This window comes from Tamandua tetradactyla, chromosome X (assembly GCF_023851605.1).
Source record: "Tamandua tetradactyla isolate mTamTet1 chromosome X, mTamTet1.pri, whole genome shotgun sequence".
Taxonomy (NCBI): Eukaryota; Metazoa; Chordata; class Mammalia; order Pilosa; family Myrmecophagidae; genus Tamandua; species Tamandua tetradactyla.
Genome location: NC_135353.1, coordinates 129460669 through 129470642, shown reverse-complemented (window position 1 = coordinate 129470642; position 9974 = coordinate 129460669). Strand labels below are relative to the sequence as shown.

At 39.8% G+C, this 9974-nt stretch overlaps 1 non-coding gene across 1 annotated transcript; it reads left to right on the top strand.

Annotated features, from left to right (window-relative positions):
- Positions 1 to 735: 735 nt before the first annotated feature.
- On the top strand, positions 736 to 899 carry LOC143672316 (U1 spliceosomal RNA). Its single transcript, XR_013169779.1, has one exon. It is a non-coding gene; the product is annotated as a U1 spliceosomal RNA (small nuclear RNA).
- The last annotated feature ends 9075 nt before the right edge of the window (positions 900 to 9974 follow it).

Here is a 9974-nt window from a genome sequence, read left to right as displayed (position 1 = left end):
GCTTGACTAAGGGAGCAACAAGTGGGTGAATGTGATTGAAACACAGCATGGAGAAGGTGCCAGTAGGAAACAGATGGATGAAACTAATGCTTCAAGGGTAGGTAGGTGGCAGATCTAGAAGGGCCTCATACAACAAGCAGAACATGGGGAACCCTGGATCTCTTTAAAGAAGTGTCAGGATTTTATTTTAGAAGATAACAATGATGCTATGTGGAGAATGGGCTGGAGCTGGAGTTCCTGGGAGACATGTGTCACCTGGAAAGCTGTCACAAATTCCCAATAGGAGCTCATGAGCCTGTGGCTATAAGGATGGAGCCCAGAACACGGATAAAAAAGATTAGTTCCAAGAGGCAAAATTGGTAGCATTTGGTTTTCTATTCAAAGTAGAGAGTAAGGGAGAGGAGAGGCTTGTATGAAGCCAAGGATCAGAGGCCATCTAGGAAGATGGTGGGGCTGTACTGGAGGAAGTAGGTGAACACAGGAGGAATAGGAAAGACAACCCGACCCCTGGTGCTTTGTGCAGAAACTTCTGGGATATAAAGGGATAGGTATGTAAATTTGTTTCCTAAGCCACAGAATTAGTTCAGAATATGGAAGAAGTAGCTAGATGATGATGACTGCATTTTTTTCCTGAGCTTCTATCACAAATACAGCACAATGGGTTGGCTTGGACAAATAATTATTGGCTTGCAGTTTCAGAGGTTAGAAGTTCAACATCAAGATATAGACAAAGTAATACTTACCTGGCAGGGGAGATACCATGATCACGAAGGTGGTTTTCCCAGGGCAAGGCTTATCCATTGCACTCCGGATGTGCTGACCCCTGCGATTTCCCCAAATGTGGGAAACTCAACTGCATAATTTGTGGTAGTGGGGGACTGCGTTCGCGCTCTCCCCTGGTTAAAAAAAAGATATAGACAAAGTGATACTTTCTTCCATAAGACTGTAGCGTTCTGGGGGATGGCTGCCAACAATCTTTGGGGTTACTTGGCTTTCCTGTTACATAGCAATATCCTCTCCTTTCTCTTTGGGGTCCCCCTGACTCCCTATTCCTGGATCCTCTCTGTGTCTTTCTTTTACTAAGGTCTCCATTAATCCTAATTAAGACACATCCTGGTTCAGTTGGGCCACAGCTTAACTAAAATAATATCTTCAGGAGGTCCTATTTACAATGGGCTCAACCCTACAGGGTTATGGATTAAGATTAAGAACATGTGTTTGTGGGATACATAATTCAATCTACCACAATGATGATGCTGATGATACCAACTACCATTAATGAGTACTGGCAATGAGCCAGGTACTGCCTTTTTCCATGCATTATCTCATGTGACTCAACAATCCTTTGGAATAGGATCCCCATTTTATGGCCGAGGAAACTGACATGTAGCGTTAGAGAGGTTCCAAAGACACATAGTTGATAGGTGATGGAGCGAAAGTTTGATCCCAAGTATGTTTACTTCAAGAACCTAAACTCTGAGTTTACATGGATGCCCCCTCCTCATCCTCCTCTTCACTTCTGAGGTGGTGAGGCAGTTGCTATTCCACCCTCCAGGCTGGGCTGATATTCAACACATTGGTCTATGCCTGGAGGGATGATTCCAACTTTCTCTGAAATCCTCTTTAATTACTCTGAATCAAAATTCAGTGACATTATTTCCACAATCACTGTTTGATTGATAGATTGATCACAGTGGCTTCATGAAAATCATCTTCTTAGCCAATAAAGTTAATCCATTATATCGAGTAGCATTTTTCACCTTGCAAAGATCTTTCACATGCATCTTCTAATTTGTTCCTTACACACACCCTGTGGGCAATGTAAGGTGGGCATTATGATCACCACTTCCTAGCCCAGGGGTCTCAGAAAGGATCACATAATAAATATTTTAGGCCTTGTAGGCTGAAGAGTCTCTGTCACAACTACTAAATTCTGCTTTTCTAGTATGAAAACAGCTGAAGATACTATATACATGAATGAGCATGACTAAGTTCAATAAAGCTCTATTTACAAGAATAGACAACCAGCTGTATTTCATTTTTGGGTCATGGTTTGCTAACCCCATATTTTAGATGAAGAAGCTCCCACTCTATGCAGTTAAATGATCCTTCCCAATTCACACAGCTTGTAGAAGTAGGAATGGAACCTAGGCTGCCTGTTTCCTTTATTGACTCATGAAATATTTATTGAGTCCTTCCTATGTGTCAGGGACTGTTCTAGGTACTGGGGACAAACAAGGTCTCAGCTCCCATGTAGCATACATATTTGGGAGAGACAGATGATCAACAAGTAAATGAGCCAGTAAGAAATTTCAGAAAGTTAAAGGAGCCATGAAGAAAATAAAGTGGTGATGAATAGGGGACAACTTTAGCTATGGGGATCAGGGAAAGCCTCTCTGCATGAGAAAAATTTGAGCTGAAATCTGGAGGATGAGAATAAAGTTAATTATGCAGAGATTTGGGGAATATTGTCCCAGAAATATGGAATGGTGATTGCTAAAACCAGGGTGGGTAAAGCAAAGTGAACCAAGGGGAGGATAAGATCTGAGATATAGGCAGGGGACAGATAAGGGAGGGAATTACAAGCCATGGCAAAGAATTTGGATTTTATTCTAAGTGAAGTGGGAAACCAGTGCTTTCTTGATTATAATCTGCTGTTCTTGAATCATTTTGTATCACCTCTGCTGTGCAGGAATGTGGCTGATGCTCTCAGAATATATTGTTTGATTGATGGGTGTTTTAGTTTCCTAGGCAGTTCCAAGCAAATACCATGAAATGGTTTGGTTTAAACAATGGGAATTTATTCGATGACAGGTTTGAGGCTGGGAAAATATCCAAATTAAGGCAGCATCAAAGCAATGCTTTCTTCCTGAAGACTGGCTACTAGCAATTCTTGCCTCCTCTATCAGATGGTGAAGCACATGTCTGTATCTGCTGGTCTGCCCTTTCTCTTCCAGGTTTCTTTGGTTTCAGCTTCTTGCTTCTGTGGTATTCTCTCTTTTTGTCTTAATTTCATTCTCTTATATAGGACTTCAGTAATAGGAATAAAACTTACCTTGGGGTGGGCAATGGTGGCTCAATGGCAGAATTCTCTCCTGCCATGCCAGAGACCTGGGTTTGATTTCCAGAGCTTGCCCATGCCAAAACAAAAACAAAACAAGAAAAAACCTACCCTGAATGAGGTGGATCATACTTTAACTGAAGTAGCTTTATTAAAATGTCCTCCTTACAATGGGTCCACACCCACAGGAATGGATTAGATTTAAGAACATATTTTTTTTTCTGCGGTATTTATGGTTTACAACCACCAAAGTGAGTTTTGTCCCTTAGATTTCTTCAAGGCATAAAAGATCCATCAACATGTTGAGATTATCGAAGACTATTGTGAAGAGACACATTTAATAGATCCTCTTTCAGTGGAATTCTCCAAGAAGACTGTGCCTAATATATTTTTTTCCAAAAGTTTGTAGGGGTGGTCTGGCAGCCATTTGTTTTCTCTTATGGTGGTGCTGGATGCCATCCAGTCCATCTATTCTGGCCTTGGCTCCCTGCTCATAGGCCATGCCATCTTTTGCCCAAATGCTCCAAAAGTAAGGAGTCAGGTGTTTCCAAACTTAGAGCCACTTTGCCATTATAACGAGTTTGGTGGTGATGCAGTTCTAGGCCTACCATGATAAGCTTTACTGTTTGAACTTTTTTATTTGTAAATGCAGAGCTGTTGAGCAGGTGAATGCAATTATGCATGCTAAAGTTCTAGAAAACTGCCTGAATCATAGCATACTCAATGAAAGTCAGTTCTCTTTTCTTCCCCAAAGCTCTAGTATTTAGTGATTGCCACTCAAGTCCTATTTAATGCAGAGATTTACTTAGCATCCTCATTCAGTATAGGGAGTAAGGGGTAGGAGAGTCAAGGATTAAGTCAAGGCTCAGAAACCAAGTACTACAAAATTCCAGTAAACCTTAAAGCAATTGGAAGTGTACCGAAGCAGTTTGGCAATCTCTGAAATAACTGACTTTTCAGAGAGGTTTTCTGTGGTGGATACGATGATGTTCTTCCACCTAGATACCCCTTCAAGGAAGAAAGGGTTGCCCCAGCTGCTGGGAGTGATAAGGGCAGAAATCCTTCAGTGTCAGCTCCTTCAGAAATTGCCCCAGGCTGCAAAGAGTAACCTTGCCAAGGTCACACTCTTCTCAGGTGGCCCACTTTCAATTACTGATTGATGAGGGAGTATAAAGATCTCTTTCTTTATATCTTGGCCCAATTTGGGAGAACTCTGAAGGCTCCAGAGCTCTCTGACAAGGTTATCAGAGGCTGTTTTTAAGCCACATCACAGCTCAATTTATTCCTTTATTCAATCCTGCCATCCTTCTCCTTTCCACAGGTGTTGATCCCAAGGACAATCCCTAAAAAACATCATGCTTGTTAAACTCCATCTCTGAATCGGCTTTCTAGAAAATCTTACCCATGACAATCATGTATAGGTGTGTTGCCTTCTTAGTATTCCTGTGACCTTCTGAATTTAGTGCTTATGAAAGTGTTTCTCAACAATGTTAGCATTTTATGTCCTGGATCTGTCTGCAGGGGTACATGGCACATGTATTTTTTTTTTCATAAAAGGCTTGTTTCTATAAAGTTTAAAAAGTGACACAGACAAGTTGAATATTCACTCAAGTATCTGGAACATACAATTTTTCCAACTAAATAATTTTAAGGGATCTTTGATTACTAAATGCACGTTACTTAAACATAGATGACATGGCATGTATATCAAGTGGGAAATTAATCACAGAGTTATCTATGAGGTTATCATATCAACATGCAAGGGTAAGAAAAGAAAATACTGGCATATGAGAGGCTTATTCAGAGCCAGACAGAATAAGAAATTTAGAAAAGCATAAGAGAGAGTATACCATATTTGTCAGAATTTTAGACAGCCTAGAAGTTCAGAAATACTGTTGACTGCATGTATATGGCAGCATGTGTCCTTAGCACAGCGTGTTCTTGGGTAATATTTTTAGAGTGATTAAATGAGAACGTGGATGGATGTTATATGGTAAGTGCTCAATAAATGTTAGCTTTTGCTGTTGTTGCTATTCGAAGTGGCATCTGTCTAACAGTCCCCAAGAAGGCCTCTCTCAGCATCTAACAAAATCATTAATGTAGGCTTGGGGGAATAGATAAAACTCCCAACTTGGAAAATAAGATTGGTAAGTAATATAATGCCAGAATCGTGGAGAAACTGCAACAAATTCTAGGACAGTATGAGCTGGGTTAGTGCCTGCTCATGGCACAACCAAGCCTTATTTCAGAAAACAAATAGCTTCATAAAAGGCTAAAAAGTATTTTGTGAGAGTCACCATCTCTCCATTGACCCAGAGACTGAAGATTTGAACCAGCAAGAAAGCTGGGCATCTCCCTTTACTCTGGGGTATAGGAAGAGATAGGAAGCCATTACAGGGAGCAGTGCATGCTGGGAATTGTAGCTGGTACCAAACCATGGGGTAGAAAGCAGATGTCCCTTTACATGGTACAAAGGTACACAAAGTTAAATTTGGCTTAAGCTTGTACATCAACTTGGCATTTTGTTGTACATAGGAGAAAGGTATTCCTCTACTAGCAAGAGACAATGTGGATGACCAAGGACTAACAAAAGATGGATAAAGAGAAAAATCACAATGGGGCCTGTGAGAAATTATTGAATCCAGAGAAAAATTTCAGGGAACTATTTGACATTTGAAAAGGAACATAAGAAAACATAGTCTTCATGAAATGACTATGGAATATTAGAAAGATAGTATATTTTCTTTAAAATCTGACTATAAAATTAAATAAAATTAAAAAATTACTCTAAAATGAGAAGATACATGAATTCTTAAGATGGTGGATTAAAAATTCTTTATTATATTGTTAAAGACTGAAAAAGTGATGGGGCCAGGTAGCCAGGATTGAGAATGTAAGACTGCCCCATAAGACTTGTCTCAAACAGAAGAGATGTGAATGACATAATTTCACTCCTCATTCATGCAAATTAGAGAAATAGAGACTAAAATGTTTACCAAAAAATCACTTACAAATAACCACTAGTAGAATTAAAGTCAGTTATTGTCAAAGTACAGAAAACAAAGGTACCTTGGAAGAATTAAAAATATGAAGCCATAATGTAAGATGACAGAAGACAAATTAGTAATAACAGTAAGTTTAAATAGGTTCAATTGTAGCAAGCAAGCCCCTTGCAGCAGGCCAGCCCCTCACCCCTCTTTGCACATTTAAACTACTTCCTCTTTAAAAATTCCCCTAATTCCTCTGAGCAGTCAGGACTACACTTAAACAGGATGCTTGCCCTGAGAATGGGTAAAACTGCATGTAAGCAAGATAAGACAAATTCCTGTAAAGAGACTCCTTCCCTAACTGCTCATCCACTTCTGTCATGCCCTTCCCGGTTTAAACCAGCCAATCATTTACCTTGTTTTTAACATGTCATCTTGTCTCTAAAAACTGATGTTAACCTTTTATTTGGGACTCAGACTTTCAGAGGCTACTCAGCCGATCCCTGTGGTCATGGATGAATAAAAACCTACTTCCTGAAACTTCAGAGCCTCGGCCCCAGTTTCTTCTGTTTCCGTGTAACGTTCCTGGAAGCTTGTAGCCATGTCCCTGGTTTTGTGTAACGAAATCAGTGGGTTTCAAAATTTTAAATAGATGAATTTTATTTTCAAAGTAAAATTCTATGTTTAATCCCAAATTACAAAAGTTGTACTTTTAAAGTTTGCATTTATTGTTTATGAAGTCAGTTAATGAGAAGAAAGTTAATGAAAAAGCAACCTCTACTGTGTACATGCTGCCATTTTGGACTATTGGTTTATCTGAAAATTGATCTGTAGATTAAATGTAATTCCAAGCAAAATGAAATGCAATTTTTATTAGAACTTGACAAAACAAATCTAAAGAACATTTGGGAAAAAAGAGGAGAAAATCAACAACAGAAACTTTAAAAGAAGCATACAAGGGCTACAAAACTGCTATGCCAGATATTTAAATGTATTGCAAAATTCTAATATTTGAAAGTATGACATGAGACCCTGAATACCCATAGAATAAAAATGTCCAAGTATATACACATGTGTATATTATTTTATTCAGAAAAGAATGAAATGCAAGTCAATTGGGAATATATAGATTAGTCAATAAATGATTAACCATTTGAAGAAAAACACGAACTCATGTTTAACCTTTCAAAAGTTAAACCATGAGTAAGAATAGAATATAGAATAGAGTATAGAAAATGATATAGTCTTGTGGTAGAGAATCATTTTCAAAACCTGACACCAAGGGCTAAAACCAAATGCCAGCCAACTATTGCAAGTTCCCAGGGCCAAATCTAAAATGTCGCCACATCCATTCATTTACATATTGCCTCTGGCTGCTGTTGCTTTACAATGGCAGAGTTGAATAGTTGCCACAGAGAATTTATGGCCAGCAAAGCCTAAAAAAATTTATTCTCTGGCTCTTTACAGAAAAAGTATGCTGACCTTGGCATAAACCGTCGAATCATTTTATGTGGCTAAATCTAACAAAGTTTAAACTTTGTTGGAATATTACATCATAAACAGTAAAGAACTATATGATAGATATACAAATAGTTTTAATAAAACTGTAAGAAAACTCACAAACCAGTAGAAAATAGGCATAAGATGGGCACAGGCAGGACACAGCTAAATACCCAATAAACCTATGAAAAATGTCCACTCTCACTAGTATTCAAAGAAATGCACTTTAAATACCACAAATGGATATTAAGATTTACCAGTACATCCACCCCACCAGCAGTTTGGCAAAACAAAAGAAAGGAAATACTCACTGTGGGCCAAAATGCAAATATGAGTCTCTCATCGGTTACTGGTGTGTGTGCAAACTGAAGGGGAATTGTCAGCACATAGGAAAAGCTTTAAAATGTGTACAACTTTTTTTTTCATGGGCAGGCACCGGGAATGGAACCCGGGTCTCTGGCATGGCAGGTGAGTACTCTACCTGCTGAGCCACCGCGACCAGCCCTAAAATGTGTATAATTTTTGATATAGCAATTCCACTACTAAGATTTACCCTAGAGGATAATTATGGAGAGGTGCGAAGATTTAGCTCCAATGATATTCATCATAAGATTGTGTATGATGGTAAAACATTGAAAAGAACTGTAAAAGGATAGGGCATTGCTTGAGTAAATTACGAATTTATGGGATGAAATAATCTAAGTCATCAACAAATACACTGTTAAGTACTATTTCTTTAAAGCACAAATGTTCAAAATATATTCTTGAAAATAAAAGATAGGTTAAAAACAGTGAATAAATATTGTAATTGCATTTTTGAAAAGATAGTCACATAGAAATCCCTGGCGAAATGTACATCAGCTAACATTAGTTATAGTTTCCTTGTGGGATAACAGATGATTTTTATTTTCTTCTCTTTGCTTCTTCATATGTAACTATTTTATTGAACAATCTCATCTCTGTGGGGTACAGAGAAGAAATGTTTTTTTTTTTTTTCTGCAGTTTTAGCCCCCATTCCCACAACTGTGCCATCTGGAAAGTTCCTCCCCTGCTGGGTCACAGATCCTTTAAGGACATCTTGGGATGATTTCTTAACTTCACTTTTGGATATTAAAATCTATCCACTTACTTTACCCTTCAGAGATTTTTTCCTTCCCCCAGAACCTGCCAGGTTTGGGGCCTGAGGGGCCTGAAGTGAATTTGAACTGTGATCAGCTCCTCTGAGATTCCCACTTCTCTGCTCCTTTCACTTCTTGCCTTCCCTCTGGTGTGGAAAGGAAGAAAGGAAGAAGGACTAGGGAAAAAGAGCAAGTTAATTAGCTGGGCTCCCTTATGATCTATTCTGAGTTTGTTTTGTCGTTACTTCTCTGACAGGTCCCTGGTGCCTTCTTTGTGGCAGTATCTGGGCTCTGGCTCTCTCAAGCAGCACAGGAGATGCTCCCAATCTGACTCTTATTTGATGGCTTCCAGTCTCACCTCCTCTCCAGCCCTGCTCAACCACCAGCCTCCTGCTGTCAACACAGCCCCTTGGGGTGGGTGGTACCTGGAAACTGCTCAAGCTTGACCCTCTTCAAAGCTGTTCACTGAACTCATGTGAAACTAATGGATTAATGCCAAACTGAAGATTGGAAGTGCAAACTGCCCCACTGCCAGCCAGCCCTCCTTTCTTTCTCCACTTCTCCTGTCCCTTGCTCAGATGGGCTCAGATGGGCCCTTGCTCAGATGAGAGGATCAGGAAGTCCTGACCCTCATTAAATACACAAATAGCAGTCTGAACTTCCAATCTCTTTACAGGTTATTTCCTTGGAACTTCTCCTCTTGCTTGACTTTCATAGTACTTGATTCAGCTCTGATGGGAGGGAGCATTCTAGTTCATTTGGGAGTGGAGTGCGGAGGGGAATGGAGGGAAGGGAACTCTAGAGTGTCCAACACTGTCCTACTTTTTCCTCTTCTTTGCTTGTTGGTCCAGTTTGCTGGCTGCCGGAATGCAACACACCAGAGACTGATTGACTTTTAATAAAAGGGGATTTATTTTGTTAGTTCTTGAGAGGCAAGGAAGCTAACTTTCCACTGAGGTTCTTTCTTATGTAGAAAGGCACAGTAGGATCTCTGCTGGCTTTCTCTCCAGGCCTCTGGGTTCCAACAATTTTCTCGGGGTTGATTCCTTTCTGCATCTCCAAAGGCCTGGGCTCAGATGAGGTATGCTGAGCTGCTTGGGCTGTGCTACATTGCGCTCTCTCATTTAAGCACCAGCCAATTAAGCCAAACATCCTTCATTGCAGTAGGCACGCCTCCTAGCCGACTGCAGATGTAAATTGCCAACAGATGAGGTTCACGTACCATTGGCTCATGGCCACAGCAACAGAACTAGGTGCCTTCACCTGGCCAAGTTGACAGCTGAATCTAACTAACACACTTGGTTTTAT